The sequence below is a fragment of the Balaenoptera ricei genome, chromosome 18, assembly GCF_028023285.1.
Source record: "Balaenoptera ricei isolate mBalRic1 chromosome 18, mBalRic1.hap2, whole genome shotgun sequence".
In the NCBI taxonomy this organism is placed as follows: Eukaryota; Metazoa; Chordata; class Mammalia; order Artiodactyla; family Balaenopteridae; genus Balaenoptera; species Balaenoptera ricei.
Window position 1 is genome coordinate 17,983,180 of NC_082656.1, and position 19,105 is coordinate 18,002,284.

General features: G+C 46.5%; 2 long non-coding RNA genes across 2 annotated transcripts in view; one reads left to right on the forward strand and one right to left on the reverse strand.

Moving 5' to 3' along the window:
• Positions 1–5,953: 5,953 nt before the first annotated feature.
• LOC132352476 (uncharacterized) overlaps positions 5,954–19,105 on the forward strand; it is a 68,012-nt gene continuing 54,860 nt past the window's right edge. Inside the window, exon 1 of the long non-coding RNA XR_009498728.1 lies at positions 5,954–6,187. This is a non-coding gene — a long non-coding RNA (uncharacterized LOC132352476). The remainder of the gene's footprint in view (positions 6,188–19,105) is intronic.
• LOC132352477 (uncharacterized) overlaps positions 14,702–19,105 on the reverse strand; it is a 29,422-nt gene continuing 25,018 nt past the window's right edge. Inside the window, exon 4 of the long non-coding RNA XR_009498733.1 lies at positions 14,702–17,916. This is a non-coding gene — a long non-coding RNA (uncharacterized LOC132352477). The remainder of the gene's footprint in view (positions 17,917–19,105) is intronic.

The window sequence follows — 19,105 nt, forward strand, 5'->3', positions numbered from 1 at the left end:
GAGGAGAGCACTGTCACTGAAAGCGAGGGGGGGGGGGGGCGGGAGAGAAATGCAAAGCAAAACTTTTTCGTCTCTGTGGATCAAAGGAACTGAAAACATGACCCGTTTTGTAAGGGCTATGCAAACACTGTGGCTTGTGCTGACCACTGATAGAGGCTGAGTTAGACTAGAGGCTACATAAGTTACAAAGAATACCATGCAATTGGTATCCGGAGCTTTAAAAAATTAAAAATAAAAAATGAGAAGGGAGTTGACAGATGAAGTGGGAAAGGAGGGGAGGAGAATACACCCAGGAGCCTGAGCAGCCAGGTAAATCATCAAAAATTCAGTTCCTGCAACTAATGAAAAAACCAATCTCACTGTAGTCCAGGGGAAATGGTTCGCTGACGCAAGGCTGATGGTGAGTCCATTTGTCGTGCTTCTTTTCCGGACTATCAAAAAAGTTATTTCGAGATTCAGCCAAATGTTTTGACTGGGAGACTGAAAACGGGACGAGGCGTTTCCTGCCTTAACGTCCGAGCCCGCAGCAGGGCCCAGAGCGGAGCGCGCTCCGAATCTCGCGCTTCCCGCCCGGGGCTGTTCAGAAAGGACGCTCCCCGCCGCCCTGGGAGAAGCGAGCCCGAGGTCAGGCGGCGGGGGCTGCTCGGGTTCCACGTGGGGCCTGAACTTCAGCCTTCCTCTGGAGGAACGCTCCTCTAGTTTTGTTCTGGAAGGGGAAATGGGCTCAGCTCTTCGAGAGCTATCAAGAGTCCCATTCGCTGGACAAACCTGGAAACTCTGGAAGTTCTAAATTGAGCTTCCCTCGTTCCCTGAGTCCCTTTCTATCTTCTTTACCGGCGCTAAAGGGCTGCTTGCCGGGGGGGGGGGGGGGGTGCTCTTTTAGATGACTTTTTTCCACGTAGACCAGAGAAGGGCCGCCGCCCGCTCCGAACGCGACTTGCCGACCTCAGCGCCCCGGGCTTGCGCGGCGCACCGCCCGCCCCTCCGCGCCCGCCCAGCCCCGCTCGCGGAGAGAGCCCGAGGGGGGAGTATCTTCTCCGCGGGCCAGAGCTCGGTGCCAGAGCGCTCTCCTGACATAACCTTGCCCAGGGTGGGCCAAGACGTGCACTAACCATCGCTTGGCTCCCCTGCTGCCGCTGCCGTCCCCACTACCGCCGGCAACTGCCTTGGACGCAACCCCCAAGAGCAGAAACTCTTGCCTCACAGCTCCCCTTGGTCCCCGCTTTCCCAGCCCTTTCCGGGATCCCACACCCCCACCCCACTTCTCCCGCCCGTCGGGGCCGAACACTGGCACCGCTCCTCGAGCCCGTTCCGCCGCGCCATTTTAACCCCTTGGACGTTTCCGCTGCGGAGAGGGCGGGAAACAGAGAAGAGCCGCCATCCTCACCTCACCTCACCCCACCCCCACGCCACTCCGCCCGGGTCCTCACCTAAGGCGGCCCAGAGGGGATTATGAAACAACCCGGTGGTGGGCGCGGGTGGGGGACAGTCTACCTCCGGACCTTGGCAAAGTCTCGGGAACACTTGTGCTCCCCCAGGACAGTTTTCTTCGCCTCGGGGCGAGCGCGGGGTGTCCGAGTTTCTTGGCACTAGCTGCGAAGAGCTTCTCCCTTTCCCCAGCCCCTTTAAGGACATCTGATCTTCAGTCTCCAACTTTCTCCTCTCGTCTACAAGCTTCGTCCGCCGCGGAGAGCGACCCCAGGCGAGGCCAGGAAGGGAGAGAGCTAGTGTGGGGTTAACCCAAACCAGGGCGCCCAGAGGTTGGCTGAGGCCCTGCGGGTCGAGGCCCCGCGCGCTCTTAAGCAGGAGGGAGCCCCCGGGGATCCGCGCGGGGCATGTTGCCGCGCCTGAAACAGGCGTTCCCTTTTCCAGATCATATTCCCCATAAAATCTAAAGCCAGATGCATCGCTTGGGCAAGTTACCATTTTACCGCGGAAAGCACAGATGTGTTTCCAAACTGGACTCCAGATCAAGGTTTCTGGTACGGGTTCCAGTGGCCTGCGCAAGGCTGGACTTTCGATGCCTTAAAGGACTACCCGGACGGGTAACGTTTTAGATGCTGTAGTCTGAACCTAGCCCAGGCAAAGCATAATTTGCGAATGCGAAGATTTAAAATAAAAAGAAAAGGGGGAGGGGGGGTGCAAAGTAAAGACAACTGCGGGCTTTCAAGGCCGTGTGTGTACTTCTTAAGTGGGGCGGAGGAGAAAAGACCAACTTCATAATTATAGACGCCCAGTTTAGCAAGATAACCTGATGGAATCTCTGTTTCACGAAAATAAGTTACAAGAGGAAAAACTTGTAAGAAAGTGAGAACAGTGACCACATACGAAACCAAAGGGCGAGCATGGTGAAAGCAGGCATTTTAATCAGTCTGTTGAGTCAAAAATAGCTTTTGCTGAGTTTTTTTTTTTTTAAAGAAATAGAAGAGTCTTTCCAAAAGTAATAGCCTACGGGTCTATTTCACCTGCAGGTCTCCTCTCATCATTGTATAAAGAAATTTGGGTGGAGTGGGCCATGTTTTTCGCAGAACTTTCTGGTATTTGCAGTTGTGGTGAAGAGGGAAGGAATAAAAACGAACAAAATTAGTCTGGGATTGACTGCTGCCTGTTACCGGCATAACATTAGCAGGAAACCAAGACTGCCTTCTCGAGATTCGCTTAAAAGAATTCAATTTTGCATCTTTTAAAATTATAGCCGTTTTTGAGTCCTTGCGGTGAAATGAATAACGAGAGATGCAAAATCTAAACAATGCACACATGTACATAATTCCAAGTCTACTTATTTACAGAGTGAAAGGGCGCGGTGCGAAAGCGCCCCTGCACAGGTAGAGGTGTAACAGCTATGCGCTGCGCCGTGCATTAGGTGCCAGTGAGAGATAGCACAAACCCAAACTACTCGCACAGAAATCTATGTTTCCACATTCGACCCATTTAGGATCAAATGATTTTTTAACACTTGCCAAAACCCACAGCTATTGCTACAAGAAAGGTGCCATGCAATGGAATAAAGTTAGCTGTTTATGTGGGCAAGGTGGGGCTTTTCGGGCGTTTGGCTACACAAATGTACTGGAGTGACAGGGCGAGCATCTTGCAGGCCAATCTCCCAGTGTTTGTTCATTGCGGGGGCAGGTGGAGGAACGAGGACGCCTTTTAGCTGATCAGACTGTGGCTGTCACCCCTGAGGGGTGGTTGTGGAGGTTACCTTCACCTCATAAAGATACTCATCCTTCTCTAAACTGAAAAAGTCTGCGGCCGCTAAGGCCGCCCACACGGGCCGCGCCTCGTCCAAGTCTGCGCAGGCCGCCTTTGTCCCCGCAGTGACTACCGCGAGGGAGGAGGGCGGGCGCGGAGGTTATCACCAAAGTCCCCTGAAGTCCTTATACCGCGTAGAACTCTGGTTTTTGCGGGGAAGCGGGCTGCTTATCCAACCTCAGTGGAGCAACAATTCCGTGGGCCTCCACTCCCCGGCGGCCTCTGCGCGCCCTCGCTGCGCTGCCGCTCGTCCGGACCTCTCCCCGGGATCGTCCGCCGGGGGCCAACGCTCGTGTTCGCGCCACCCTCCTTTGCCTCTGAGACCCCTCCGCACGGTCCCAATCAGTCTCGAATTTCAACTCAAGACCCAGACCAAATTTTTCCTTCGGGGCCGGTATATTCTCACACACGGTCGCTTTTCCCAAGGGAGGAGGAGCGATGGAGCTCCCGGCAGCTCCCGGGGGCCCTGCGGGGACCACCCGACACCCGGTTTCCACGCAGCCCCCGCGCCCACCCTTGCCTTCCGACCCCAGACCTTGGCCTCCCACCGCCGCGCTCAGGGAAGCCGCCGCGACTGATGCGCCCCGGGTGCTTTCGTTTTGCTTTCGCTCCCTTCTCTCCGCAGCTGGGAAGACTGCAGAAGAACAAAGTAGGGGTGAAAAGCGCGTGTCCTGACAAAGTGATGGGTACACCGCTGTTCGGTCCGAAGCGGACCGGGGGGAGGGGAAGGTTCAGGCTGAGGCCTGGCTACCCCTGTCCCCTGCAGGGGCGAGAAAAGCCAGGAGGCCCTGGCTTGTTTTCTTCGCGCAAAGAAACGTGATTTGTAGATATTGATGCAACAAAATTGGCGCGGAAACGAATTCGCCTTCTTAGGACTGTGTCTTTCAAATACAGAAGAATAGGCAGGGTAGAAAGGCGGGAAGAGAGGAGGCCGGAGCCTTTCACTAAACTGGAAGGAAACCGAGAGAGAAGGCTCGACAGCCGGGATCCGGCTCCCACACCAGGCCCTGAGCACCATCAGGTGTGAGGGGACTAACGCCCAGCCCCATTTGCTGCTGGTCCACTCAGCTCTGCGCTTTGGAAACCCAGCAACCACTGCACAGGCTCGCTTTTCTTCATCTCGCATCCCTCTTTACGGCGAGCAAAGCACACGTATCCTACATCGATGAACCCATGGCCTAAGGTCTCCCCCTTTATTAAAAAAAAAAAAAAAAAGCCAAACCTGGAAAGGTTTCTCAAATAGAGGCAAGCTTGCTGCTGCCCCGTGTGGCCCGTGCGAAAGCTCCCCTAGGACTGCACGCTCCCAGTGCAGGGCCAGGAAGCACGGCTCCGGGTAAGGGCCCATGCAGAGTCCCGCCCCCACCCCCGGCCTGCACTTGAGCCCGAACGAGGAGGGGTGCAACGGAAAAGTCTCTCCAAACTCTTTAGAAAATAACATAAGTCTTCCAGACTGTTTACCACACTGTCCAGCTGCCCGGAAAGGTCCGACGCGTTTCCTGCACTCGTCCCAGCTCAGCCCGGGCTTTCCTCCACCCGTGATCTGAAGGGCTAAATTATTTTATTCCGACTCTGGAAAGTTAGACTGCGATCTAAATAGATCACTTAGGGAAATGACCGGAAGCTGCGAAGGTAAATTACACTCAAACCAGCTACTTGCACTTGGTTTTGTTAAAATAAGGCCTTCCTCTCGTATTTACCGCCCTCCTTGTTTACATCGAGCTCAGGAACAGAGGCTTTAGGCCGGCAAGGGAGCTCAGTTTCATTTCGGGGCGTATGGCTGGGCCTATCATTTCGTCATCAGGTTTTAAAGAAAAGTTCGAATGTTGTTGTAATAGATCTAACTTCCAGTAACTCCTCAAAAACTATATTACCCCCACTGTAGCTCAAACTCCTTGGTCCGCAGATGTCCGGGAAGCAGTAAGTGAGCTCGCGCAACGCCCCGCTGCACCTGCGGAGGAGGGAAAGCGTCTCCGCGCGTCTCGGCACTGCCGCACCGTACTTCCCGCGCTCCGCCGGCCAGCCTTCGAGCTGCCGCCAGCCACCCCGGCGTCCCTCAGTCCCCCGCCCACAACCAGTCGTGCGGGGGCCTGGGGGGCCTGGCATCCCAGCGTCTGGGGAAGCGGCCGCGCGAAGGACAAGTCAGGCCCCTGTCTCCCAGCGAGGCCCGAACGCGCGCACACTCCGCGCCGGGGCGGTGGCGCTCCCGAGACTGGGCGGGGTGGGGGAGGAGGGCGGAAGCACGGAAGGCTTGTGAGCACACCCAAGAGTCGCGGACCCCGGCTCCCCCCCCGAGTGACTAGGGTGCGGGTGCCCACGCTGTGCGCGACGCCTGGGCCACGGCCGGAGCCCACGAGCTGGGCGCACAGCTGAGCGAGGCAGCCGCCGCCGCCGCCGCCGCCACGGAGCCTGGCGGACGGCGCGGAGCCCCGGGGAGCTGGTTTTCCCGGGCGGGCACGTGACGGGGTTGGCAGCGCTCTGGCCCGGGCAGGGAGGAGGGGGAAGCGGCGAGCAGGAGGCCGGAGGCGGGCGGGCGGCTGGCGCGCTGTGTACTTAGGTCGTGTGCTGGGGCTTTTCTCTCCCAGGAGCCGGCGGAGGGAGGGGAGGGGGAGGGGCCACCGCTCCGCCTTCTCCTTTTCGCAATGTTGACGCAATCTATAAATAGTGGAACAAAAGGACCAACTTCCTCGGAGCTTTGCTGAAACTGCACAAAAAATCAAGCTGGGGGGTTCCCTGGTCCCTGGCGATGGGGCGGGGAGCGCGGCGCCAGGGGAGGGGGCGGGCGCGGCAGCGCGGGCCCCGCCGAGAGGGGACACCTGGCTGAGGCACAGCTGCTGCCCGCCGCGCCGCGCCGCTCCGCGCGAACCCAGGGCTCCGGTCCCTGCGCGGGCTCGAGAGCTCGCCCAGACCGGGGGTCTGCCTCCTCCGCCGTTGACAGGTCAGTCCGCACCGCCCCTTTCTACACTAGGTTTTCTTTTCCCTCCCCCAAGCCTCTACTTAGAAGAGAATTGAGGGGGGAAAAAATGGAACGAGGCGCAGCAGTGACAGCCACCCAATCTGGAACCCCAGCAGTGCACGGCGGGGTGGCCGAGGGGGCTCAAGGAGATGGTCCGCGCCTGCCCCCGTCGTACAGCCCGTGGCCGCGCCGCGGCCCGCGAGGAAGCCAGGAGTAGCGTGCGCCGCCCAGGCGGCAGGGAGAGTGGAGGCGGGAGCGCCGCGGAGGCGCGCGCCTCCGGGCAGGGGGTCGACGGCGGGCTCCCTGCTGCCGCTCCCGCCTGGGGGCCGACCCCCAGCGGAGACGTGCCAGGACCTGGAGGCTGCTGAGCACAACTCGCCCCCTCTGAGCTCGGACCTGGCGTCTCCACCTCGTCCTGCGGTTGCTGTGGGAGGGCTGAACGGAGAAGCGCTGTCGCCGCACGCCACCGCACACCCTGGCTCCGGTGCCCACGCACCCAGCACGCCGTCAACTGGGGGCTAGGTGAGGACATAAGGCATGCTCTCCTCCAGGAGCCCTGACCTGAGCGCGAGCGCCCGCCGCGCCGCCGTGGCGGTTACACTGGGCGCGGGGGAGGGGGCGGAGCTGGCGCTGTTGACAGCCTTGCTGGAGCGGGGAGGGCGAAAGTTGGGGAGAAGGGGTTGGGGGAGGGAGCGCGCGCGCGCGCGGGATTCGGCTGCGAGTGGGGGGGCTGGGGTCACGTGACGGGCAGACGCCCCCGCTACAGGCCGACAGTAGGGGTGACGTCACTATCCCCTGACTGCAGGGGGTGGCACTTCCGCTCCCTCCCCCATCCTTGCTCCCCCAGCCCCCAAACCAGCGGCTGCAGCCATTTCGAAGTGTGGGAGTGGGCAGAGGGGAGACGGGGATTTTCGTTATCGCCCTAGCTCCTGGCTGCTTCCCCAGCTGCTCATAGTCCCGGGCCTGGGACCAGAGCGGGTGCCGAGGCCGTCCTCTCCCGACGCGCCCCATTGTGTGAGCAGGCGGCGCAGGGCGGAGGCCTGTGCCGGCCCCCTGCGGCTCCCAGCTCCGGAGGGGGCGGAGACGGCCCCTGAGCGGTCAAGGCCAAGTCCGGCCGCGTCCCGAGAGCGCCATCCGCGCTCAAAAGGTCCGACACTCAACTCCTAGCTGGCAATAGGTGGCTTTGCCCGCGTTCTCCGGGAGCTGGGTGGTTGGGGACCCGCCTAGGGTCCAGCCTCGCGGGTGTGTGATAGGAGCCTGTCACCGCTCTGGAGGACTCGATTCCAGCAGTCGTTATAAGCTATTTGGGGAAACTCCGGGTTTTGGTGACTCAGCGCGGTAAGCGCTATTTATAAGTTTATGCGTTAGTAGCAGGGAAATACACTTCGTTCAGATCCGTCCGCCCAAGAAAGGCAAAGAGCTCTGTTTCGAGGCAACAATTAAAAGACTTAACTTTTTGAAAGAGTAAAGGGTTGACTTAAAGCCTGTGCTGTAAGACAAAGCAGGTCTCACGAAAAGACTTAGTACACGGTTTATCTCAAAAAGTTGGAACATCTTCCTGGGTAGATGGAGAATTTTAAGGACACATCATGATGTTAGACCGTCTTTTTTGGGTGGTGTTGCGTGAACCAAGGAGAAATAATTCAGATTAATGACCCAGCAGTCCTAGTAGATGGCAGAACATCAGAACTATTAATTTCAGTATTTGTTAAATACATAACACCATTTGGTGGCTGGGCATAAAATAAAGGAAAACTGGATGATGTTGAAAATTCGTATAGGATATTCTCTAACAGGAAGGTGTGTGTTGTATTTATCATGAACACTCTGAGGGAACTATAAACTACACATTTACTACCCAATCTCACCCTCCCAAGAAAGCACTACAAAAATGTATACTACAGCCTGGGGTTCTTCTTCTGTATAAGTGCTGCACAATTATTAGTCACTGCTTGTTTTACAGGTTTTACTTTACGTTTTATCTTTTCTCCCACCCCCCACCCCAGTTTGGAAATCCAGGAGGTAGATGCTAAAAGAGCAATTGCTAGGCTGGATTCAGGGAGGCAAGAGTTCACACCCAGCTTGCTTAGCCTGCACAGCTTTCTGTAGGTAGCATGGCCTGAGGTGCTTCTTAAAAGAAAGAAGGCAGTTTCCTGTATGGGCAAAAGTTAGACCAGCTAAGAAGAGAGGAAAGGATTTCCCAAGCTGAGCAAGCAAAGCAGCATGTACAAAGGCCTGTAGTGAACAACTACAGCCAAGTAAGAATGGGTGGGATGTGAAAGGGGTAAAGAGAAGGGAAAGAAAGGAGGCTGGAAGAATGACCAGGTCACACAGGACTTTGTAGTCCATGCTGGGGAGTTTGGACTTTAGCCTGAGACCTGCAAGTCTTTATCTTTTGGGGGAACACATACCCTTTTGAGAACCTAGGGAAAGCAATCTGGTCTCTCTCCAGGAAAAAAAATGCACCTATAGACCTCTACTACAATTTTGCATACAATTTCAAGGGTTTATGCTGCTTTGTGAGTAAATGACTATTGGGCCTCAGGATTGAAACCTGCAGGAAAGGGAGAACCATGAAAGGATTTTTTTTTTTAATGGAAATGCATGGTCAGGTATGAAAAGATTACAGGTCCTTGAAAGGATTACACCAGTTGGGGTCCTGGAAACTGGAAGATGGAAAATAAAATATCCTGTGATCTAAGTAAGAATCAACTAGAACCACTGCTGTGTACCTAGTGGCAGTGGGGATAGAGAAAAAAGGGATTCAAGAAAGGTAATTTGAAAGAGTTGGTGGGATGGGAAAGTGACTGGCTGGTGAGGCCAGAGCAAGGGATCCATCCCCATTCTGGTCTGGGGAGGGAGGAGACGTGGGCCTCGGGTTCAGGAGGAGGAACTCTGTTTTGCTTCCTTCATAAGGAATAAAAAGCTGTGGCTGGTTTGGTCCCTTTATAAGACTGAAAAGGCTGTGTACCTTTTCAGTGAAAAAGAAAGCACCTTTCCAAAGATTTGAATTCAGAAGGGAGATGAGGGCAGGAGAAGATTAAATCTTGCTTTCCCCTCTTTTTTAAAACTAGGGATACCTAGTGAAGAAGAAAAGGAGAGATGGAGGGCATCAAGCTTTCTTTTTCCCCTGCTCAACCACTAAGCCTTCAAGGAAAAGGACTTTGGCTAGAATGGGTCCCCATAATGGTGGGTTTTGTTCCTAACAGCACTTCAAAACCACACTTAATCATCCACAATTAGTACCTGGAGGTGCTAAGATCTCAGTCTAGCTCGGGAAACAAGGAAAAGTGGAGGGAAAGTGTTCCTAGTTGTTACAGCTAACCTGAGCTAGAGATTTAATGGAAGCAGGGACTCAAATACAAAACAAACCACCCCTAAAACTTAGTGGTTTAAAACACATTACTTGCTCATGAATATGCAGTATGGGTAGGGCTCTGCAGACAGCTTGTTTCCAGTCCACTGGGAGTCAGCTGGGGCAGCTTATAGGCTGAAGGCTTGCATCATCCGAAGGCGTGTTCACTTCCACGCCTAGCAATCCGTACTCATGTATGGCTGGCACCTTAGCTAGGGCTTTCAGCCAGAACACCTGCACATGGCCTCTCCTTGTGGTGTGGGCTTCCTCACCACAGGGCTCTGGGCTCCAAGGGTCCCAAGACTGAGAGCCAGGTAAAACTGTATCACTTATGACCTAAGCGTAGAAGTCTGGGGCATCCTATCCACATTCTGTTCGTTAGAGGCAAATCACTAATGCCATACCAATTCTAGACAGGAGAATCAGACTCTACCTTTTAATGGGAAGAGAGTTTGCCATGTGTTTAAAATCACCACACATATTAACTTCAGATAAATAGATGTATAAACAATATATTGTATATGAAAAATGTTTAAACATAAGAAACCAAATAAATATCCTCTTTTTGATATTAGAATGGAATATAAAAACCCAAACATTGCATCATTACAGCAAAGCAAATCGAGAGCCAATCTGAGTGGGCAGTCTCATAAATGTCCCCCATTTTTCTCCCTCATGACCATTCCCTCCCCTCCAGGTCAGGCCTCCTGTACACAGACACCTCTCTCTCCCAAGCTAGGTAGGACACCCACAGTGGCTGCACCTTCAAGGAGATAATCAGGTCCTAAAAGTTCTTCCATTCCCTCCTTGAATTGTCCCTGACTTTGGACCTCACTAGATCATTGGCAAGGCCATCAATGACTTCTCAAAGTTAAAAAACAAAATGCTATCAAGATTATTCCTGTAAGTAATTTTATAATAAACTCATGTTACATAATTAAAACAAAATGACATTTAAAGGATTACATGTTTTTAGATGTCGGGATCTTTTTTTTGGCTGCGTAGGGTCTTTGTTGCTGCACGCGGGCTTTCTCTAGTTGTGGTGAGTGGGGGCTACTCTTCGTTGCGGCACGCGGGCTTCTCATTGCGGTGGCTTCTCATTGCAGAGCATGGGCTCTAGGAGCGTGGGCTTCAGTAGTTGCAGCACGTGGGCTCAGCAGTTGTGGCACATGGGCCCTAGAGCACGTGGGCTTCAGTAGTTGTGGCTCATGGGCTCTAGAGCACAGGCTCAGTAGTTGTGGCGCACAGGCTTAGTTGCTCCACAGCACATGGGATCTTCCCGGACCAGGGCTCGAACCTGTGTCCCCTGCATTGGCAGGCAGATTCTTAACCGCTGCGCCACCAGGGAAGTCCCAGATGTCAGGATTTTGACTTTACTTGGGCTTGTTGATTCATAAAAGTCAGTAATTCTAAAGTGATGGTTGAGATTTTAGGTATTTTATAAGAATTTGCATGTTTCTTTGAGGTGATATAACACTTGATTATTAACATACAAAATCTGAATGACTCTTCTCCCACTTGTACAATGCACATTGCATGACACATTCTTATTTAGTTGGTAAAGGAGCTCAAGAGTTCTCTATCTAAGGAACTGAAGATACTACCTTTCTCTGTGTAATCAAGATAAAATAATCTTATAACCTAGTATCTTTTTAAATTCTCTCAAAGCTGATATTATTATAATTTATATATCTTTGATGTTCTCATAGAAAACTTCCTTTATGACTTACAGACAGAAATAGTGCTTAGGCCATTTTAATAATTCATACTCTCCTAAAGGCTGTGCTCTATACATTTTAGTAATTTTGCATAATTATTTATGAGTCAAAATCACACTGTGAATTCATGCTATAGAGTATGGGTTTTAAAATAAGTACATTTAGGTAATGAGCAAATGTACATTTATGAACCCTTTTTGTGTGTATTTCTTAATGATTTTTGAAGTAGCAAACTTTTTAAAAAAATAAAATGAATTAATATCCTTGTTTTTAAAGTTCCTTATATGGCAGTGATAAAAAAAAATTGACAAAGTGTTCACATTAAACTAATAGACTTTGTTATCAGGCCCCAAACTGTTCCTAATTCTCAGTGACTTCATAGCTACCATGGAGGCAGCCCAAAGGAGCTTAAGTAAACACTTTAAAGTTACGTAATGCAGTTCTGAAGGAGGAACAACCCCAGCCAAAACTATGCCATATAGTTTTACAGAAACTATTTTTCTGTATGCCAGAATGCTTATTAACCTATCTATAGAATGACTTCATAGCAAAGATAACATGAAAGAAAGTTGGAAGTGGGCCAGTCTGTTTTTAGGCCTCTTGAATGAAGGCAGAGTTGAGGAAATTATTTCAAAGTAGTTATCTAGTGAATGTTTTTCTTAACCTTATAGACTAAGCATTTTGAAGCATTTTGAAAAGTGCTGTAGTAAAAATGGCACATTAAGCAATAAATTCAATATGATTTCAATAAATTCAATAAATAAAATATGATATTGCTGGCTGATAGTAATAATGCTCTAAGACTACATTAAGAATTGAATACAATCTTACTTTTTATTAAGTAAAATAATTTGGATCCTTTCTGATGTTATTTTTCTTCACCTTTCTATGTGTTCAAGATATAATGTATTTTAAAAGAAATGCTGCCAAAGCCAATTAAAAAATACATTTCTTCTGTATCTTAGCAAGGCTCTGTTAAGCATCATGGAGAAGACAAAGAATTATAAGTCCTTGAAATAGTAAAGTTATTAATATGAGTGTATCAGCAAAAATGCAACTTTATCAAACTAAATTACAGAAAGAGTCTTCCCATCAGATTGACAGAGATGGAAAATAAGTGCTAACATGAAAGGATGCTCAACATCACTAATCATCAGAGAAATGCAAATCAAACTACAATGAGGTATCACCTCATACCAGTCAGAATGGCCATCATCAAAAAATCTACAAACAATGAATGCTGGAGAGAGTGTGGAGAAAAGGGAACCCTCTTGCACTGTTGGTGGGAATGTAAATTGATACAGCCACTATGGAGAACAGTATGGAGGTTCCTTAAAAATCTAAAAATAGAACTACCATATGACCCAGCAATCCCACTACTAGGCATATACCCTGAGGAAACCATAATTCAAAAACAGTCATGTACCACAATGTTCATTGCAGCACTATTTACAATAGCCAGGACATGGAAGCAACCTAAGTGTCCATCAGCAGATGAATGGATAAAGAAGATGTGGCACGTATATACAATGGAATATTACTCAGCCATAAAAAGAACCGAAATTGAGTTATCTGTAGTGAGGTGGATGGATGTAGAGTCTGTCATAGAGAGTGAAGTAAGTCAGAAAGAGAAAAACAAATACCATATGCCAACACATATATATGGAATCTGAAAAAGAAAAGTGGTTCTGAAGAACCTAGGGGCAGGACAGAAATAAAGACTCAGATGTAGAGAATGGACTTGAGGACATGGGGAGGGGGAAGAGTAAGCTGGAACAAAGTGAGAGAGTTGCATGGACATATATACACTACCACATGTAAAAGAGATAGCTAGTGGGAAGCAGCAGCATAGCACAGAGAGATCAGCTAGGTGCTTTGTGATCACCTAGAGGGGTGGGACAGGGAGGGTGGGAGGGAGACGCAAGAGGGAGGGGATGTGGGAATATATGTATACGTACAGCTGATTCACTCTGTTATACAGCAGAAACACAACACTGTAAAGCAATTATACTCCAATAAAGATGTTAAAAAAAGAAAAAAAGAAAAAAAAGAAGTGCTAACAGCTAGTGTTGCTAAGAATGCAATGAAATTTACAAACTCATCTATTACTATATTACTTTTCTGGAGTCAAAAATGTCCAAATCTTTGATAATAGTAGTTCCACTTCCAGGAACCAATCCTAAAAAAATTAGTCAGATATGAAGTCAAAGATTTATATATGGTCATTACAGCACCTATAGAGAGGAGACAATCTGAATATTCAGTAGTAAAGGAGGGATCAAATAAACCATGGTACATCAATCTAATGGAATTTTTGCAACCACTAAAAATACTTAATGCCACAGAGAAACACTAATATCTAATTTAATGTACAGATAAATCTTTTAGGTTATAAAACTATTTCTCTTCAAGGGTTGGGAGAAAAAATATACCAAAGTATATTATGTAATTATGGTGATTTTTACCTTTTTCATATTTTCTAAAATGGGCACATATTTTAACAATCAGAAAAAAAATCATTAAAAGATTTCCACCAAAATATGTAAATCAAATGACATATATTTACATTTTAATAACACTAAGATATTTAATAGAGTAATACAACATATTAGTTACTTTTTACATGCATCTTTTCATTTTGCATACTTATAACAATGTCTGCCAGTGAATGGTCTCTGTTTCTAAAATTAAATTAGATAAGGTATAAGCAAGTACAGAGTATTATGTGAAGGGTATAATTTGAGGGGTAATCTTTGGTGGAAAAAATTGATTTGAGGAGAATTTGGGATAGTCAAAATCCATCTGTAAAGCCATAATGGCTGGACCTATTTTATATCATAATTTTTATAATAGTATTTTTTATCTTTAATTGTGATAAAAAAAACACATAACAAACTTTACCATCTTAACAATTTAAAAATGTACAGTTCAGTAGTATTAAGTATATTCGCATTGTTGTATATAATAGTATTTTAAGGATAGTGTTTTTATTGGTTTCATAAAAACAATACATGTTCATTTATAAATAATTCAAACAATATAGAAAGTTACAGGAAGGTTTTTAAATCTCCTCAGATCCCAGATTTTATCATCAATATTAAGTGACCATCGTGGTAGGCATATTTCTATGCACTTATACAAATAAGATAATCTTATTTAAGATGAGAATGTGCATACTTTTTAAATTTTTAAAGTGTTAAAATTATTTGAATTTGGTAGTAGTAAGATAAGCTGAAGGAATTGCTGAACTCTAGAAAAATGTTTCTTTGCCGCAAGAGATCTTATTTCCTAAAATATCCAAAGTTTAAAAAATTAAGAGTTTGGAGATTTTTTTATCTGTATGTTTCCAATTTAGAAATGCAAGTTGACTCTGCTATGAAAAGGATATATTTTTATTTATGTCATTATTTTTTAAAGTGAAGGTTTTAATGTTTCTGTTTTGTAACCTTAATTCCTTTGGTCATTTGGTCTTGATCTCTATTTTAAAATCCAGTGGTCGCAACACACCTGAGTTCTCAATTCCTACTTATTAATTTTGATTCATCACTTAGCTATCTGCTCTTCACTAAATAGTTTTTTTTTTTTTTTACATGGATTCGTGGATGTTATGTTTGCCTTTTTCATCAATTTCTGAATGTCACTTACTTAGATATCATAGTTTGGGGTCATGCTGGCTTTGCCTTAAGACTGCAAACATTTTTCCTTTGTTTTCTGGCTTTGAATATTGCTTAGAGGAAGTCTAAGGCCAGCATGATTTCCTCCCTCTGATAAGTTATTTAGTTTTCGGCCTGGAGGTCTGAAGTTTTTCCTTCATTCTTCATGGCTAATAGCTTAACCAGTATATGCCTTGATATGAATAGTATATGTCCATTTTTCTTTGAACATTTTATTCTGCAGATTCAGTTCTTGTATGATTTTGTGGAAATTCTCTTCTGTTAAATCTTTAAGTGCTTTTTCTGATTCATTTGTTGCATTATGTACTCAAGGAGTTGAATTAGGCTATATCATGTTGTCTTTGTCTAACGTGCATATTATCTTGTTTGCAATTACTTTGGTCCACTTTTCTTCTGCATTCACTTATTAAATTCAGTTGTCAACTGGAATTTATTGAGTGCCAGCACCAGTGGTAAATAAGATCACATCCCTTCCTTTATGTGAAGCTATTAAACTTTTTACTTGAGAATAGGGGAGGGAGAAATAAACATAACAAAGTCAGGTAGTGAGAATAAGAAACCCAGGTAAGGAAATGGAGGGGGGGGGAATTGTGCATTTTAGATGATGCAGTGAGAGTAGGCCTCTCCGAGATGACATTTGAGAATAAACATGAATGGAACGAGGCTGTGAGATAGGCAAAGACCTGGGCAATCCAGATGTAGAGAAGAGCAAGTACAAAGGCCCTGCAGTGGAAAAGTGGTGTGTTCAAGACAGAATGATTAGAGCTGCATGAGTGATCAGAAACTGGTGAGAGGTGAGACTAGAAAATTGGATAGGCCGGGTCACAAAAGGGGCCGAAGGCCCGAAAGAGGAGGCTGAATTTTGTTCCAACAGTGATGAGGAGCAAGGAGATGATATATGCTTTAGAGGAGTCACTCTGGCTGCTGCTAAGTATCTCAACAGCAATAAATTGAGTATAAAGAATTGGTCAAACAGGTGTTGTCTAACTGAAAAAGGAAAAGGGGAGCACTGAGATAATATAATAACTTCAGGAAGTAACCTAGTCCTGGATAAACTTGGGAAGACGTGAAGTTACTAGAACCCCGGGGCTAGGAGGGGAGACCCAGCAGAGTTGGAACCCTGACCTGGGGCAGGGGGTGCTGCCCACTTGCTGCTGGTGCCTCTGAGAGATATGCTGGGGCTGGTTCTAGGAAAGTGGAAAATAGTTGAAATTTGGGGCTAACTGCTGCTGTGAGGGTGAAGGTCCATAACTGGGGCAATGCTGGCAGGTGCAGAAAGCCAACAAGGAGGAGCAAGTTCTTTTTCCCTCTTCTTGACTTTTAGTCTTTTTTTCTAATGTCGCTTACTGACAGACTGTAGCAAGGATTCAGCTGGCAAAGTATAGAAATGTAGCTTGCAGAGTCCCAGTCCCAGCATCAGAGTGTGGAATGGTCTATTACTAAGAGATAACAGCCTAATAACTGGCACAAAGAGGAATTAAGAATGACTTCTAGGTTTTTGTCTTGAGCAACTGGATGAAAATAATGCCACTTGTTGACATGGGGGAAACTTGGGTAGAAGTAAATTGAGAGGGAGAAGAAAATCAATATGTTTGTTTTGAATGAGTTAACTTTGCAGTCCTTATTAGACATCTGAGTGGAGTTGGCAGATATGGGTTTGGAGCTCAACAAAGGTATTAGGGATAGAATACAAATTTCAGGAGTCCTAAGAACACAGACAATATTTAAAATCAGAAAAATTGGATAAGACGACTGAGGGGGAAATTAATATTACGGTGAAAAAAAAAAGGGTGAGGAATATGCCTGGGAGTCCCAAACATTTGGGAAAAGGAAAATGATCTGGCAAGAAGGTAACTGATGATCTCAACAAGAGCAGTTTAGGTGGAGCTATGGAGACAATAATCCTAATTGGAATGGACTGAAGAGATGATGTATGGTGAGGAAGTGGAAACTGCCAAGTACAGACAACCTTTTAAAAGTTTGTTATAAAAGGGAGCAGAAAAAATGGGCTCCTACTCACCAAGTAAGTGGAGGAGTATATGAGGTCTAGGGTGATGGTATTTTTAGAAGGAAATACTACAGTATGTTTACTGATTGGAATAATCTAGTAAAGAGAGAGAAACTGAGGATGCAGGAAACGGAGGGGGTAATCACAGGAGCACAATCCTTGACTATACAAGAAAAGATGGGATCCAGGGTACAAGTAGAGGGGCTTGCGCCTTAGATAAGAGCAGGGAGAGTTGACCCTTTATAAAGGGAGAGTATATATGAGTACAGATGAAGTCAGGTTGATAGGTATAACGTGGGAAAAAGGAGTTTCTCTTGTGATAGCTTCTATTTATCAATGAAACGAGAGTTTGAAGTGAGGAGCAGGGAAATGTGGGAGATTTAGGAGAGAGGAGACAAGGCATAATCATCTTGATGAATTGACTAGGGAATGTGCTGGGATTGCCAGTCTTTTCTTTTGGTGAGAATTTGATTTCCAGCCATGCTTATTTCGTTTCTTGCTGATCCAAATTTATTTATTTATTTATTTTGAAATAATAGTATTTTTTTGGCTTTCATTGGCTTAGGTTGCAGACTTTTCTTTTTTCTCACTGCTTCTGGTAATGTTTTTATAAATTTATTTATTTATTTATTTTTGGCTGCCTTGGGTCTTCGTTGCTGCACGCGGGCTTTCTCTCGTTACTGCGAGCAGGGGCTACTCTTCGTTGCGGTGTGCAAGCTTCTCACTGCGGTAGCCTCTCTTGTTGCGGAGCATGGGCTCTAGGCGCACGGGCTTCAGTAGTTGTGGCACTCAGGCTCAGCAGTTGTGGTTCGCAGGCTCCAGAGCACAGGCTCAGTAGTTGTCACGCACGGGCTTAGTTGTTCCGCAGCATGTGGGATCTTCCCGGACCAGGGCTCGAACCTGTGTCCCCTGCACTGGCAGGCAGATTCCTAACCACTGCGCCACCGGGGAAGTCCCTGGTAAGGTTTTTAAAGAAGTTTTTACTGTTCTTTGTTTCGCACAAACTATTTGGTAAAGTATTTGGGCAGGAAGATTTTGTGATCAGCCTTCACTCCCCATCTTTATCTGAAAGTCTAGAATAATGTTTTTAAATAGACTGCACTTCATATTTTTTCAACTCAACCTATATATAACAGATAATAAGTCATAGTAATATTATATATTGTATTATTATAATAGCCACCATTTACTGAATGCCTAGGTGCCATGTACTATGCTGGGTACTTTACATACATGATTTCTAAAACATAACAACCTTACAAGGTAAGTATTGTTGCCAGTTATTTCCACAAGAAACCTTTTTTACTGGTGGTTTACAGATCACAGAATCTTACTTGAAGCTCATAGCTGGCCAATATAAACAAGGTAAGAATCATTTTTTCTCCCTTTTGTGTCTGTAAAAAATTAGCACTTAAGAGACTGTTCTTTTTGAAGTACAAAATAATAGTTTGCAAAAGTGCACCACACAAACTAAGGGAGATTTTTATGGACAACTTTTTAACATAGGACTATATCATTAATCTCTTGGTGGGAGAGTTGCTAACTGACAGATTCAAGGAACTTGGTAAATGAATTGAGGTATCCCTTCTCTAACCATCTCATCATCAACGAACATACTAAGAGCCTGCTATGTTGAAATAATTAATAAATTATACTAAACCACTATAATTTTACAAGTTATAGGATATGTACCAGTGTTTGTTTTGGAAACTCCATTATTTGGATTTAAATCAATATCAAACTTTTCTTTTGGGCAACAATATTTATACTCATGATGATACTGAAAACACATCATTGGGACATAAACACATATCTATGCCAAGTAATAGGTTTCTTTTTCTGATTATAAAAGTAGTACATGTAAGTGAAGAAAAATTTGAAAATATGTTTAAATAAAATAAAGAAAAAATATTTTTTAAAGAGACAGCAAGAAAAAAATAACCAATAATTCCTTTATTTAGAGGTAACTGACTATTGGTTGACATATTTCCACGCAGTTTTTTAAGCTTATGAAGTTTAAACTGTTTGCTTGAGCACACTGTCTTTTTTTCATAACGATTTATCAGAAATGTTTCCTCAAGTTATTTAAAACTCTTTAAAAACATTTTCAATGGCTGCATAATGATCCTTGTGTGGAGTAGTGTT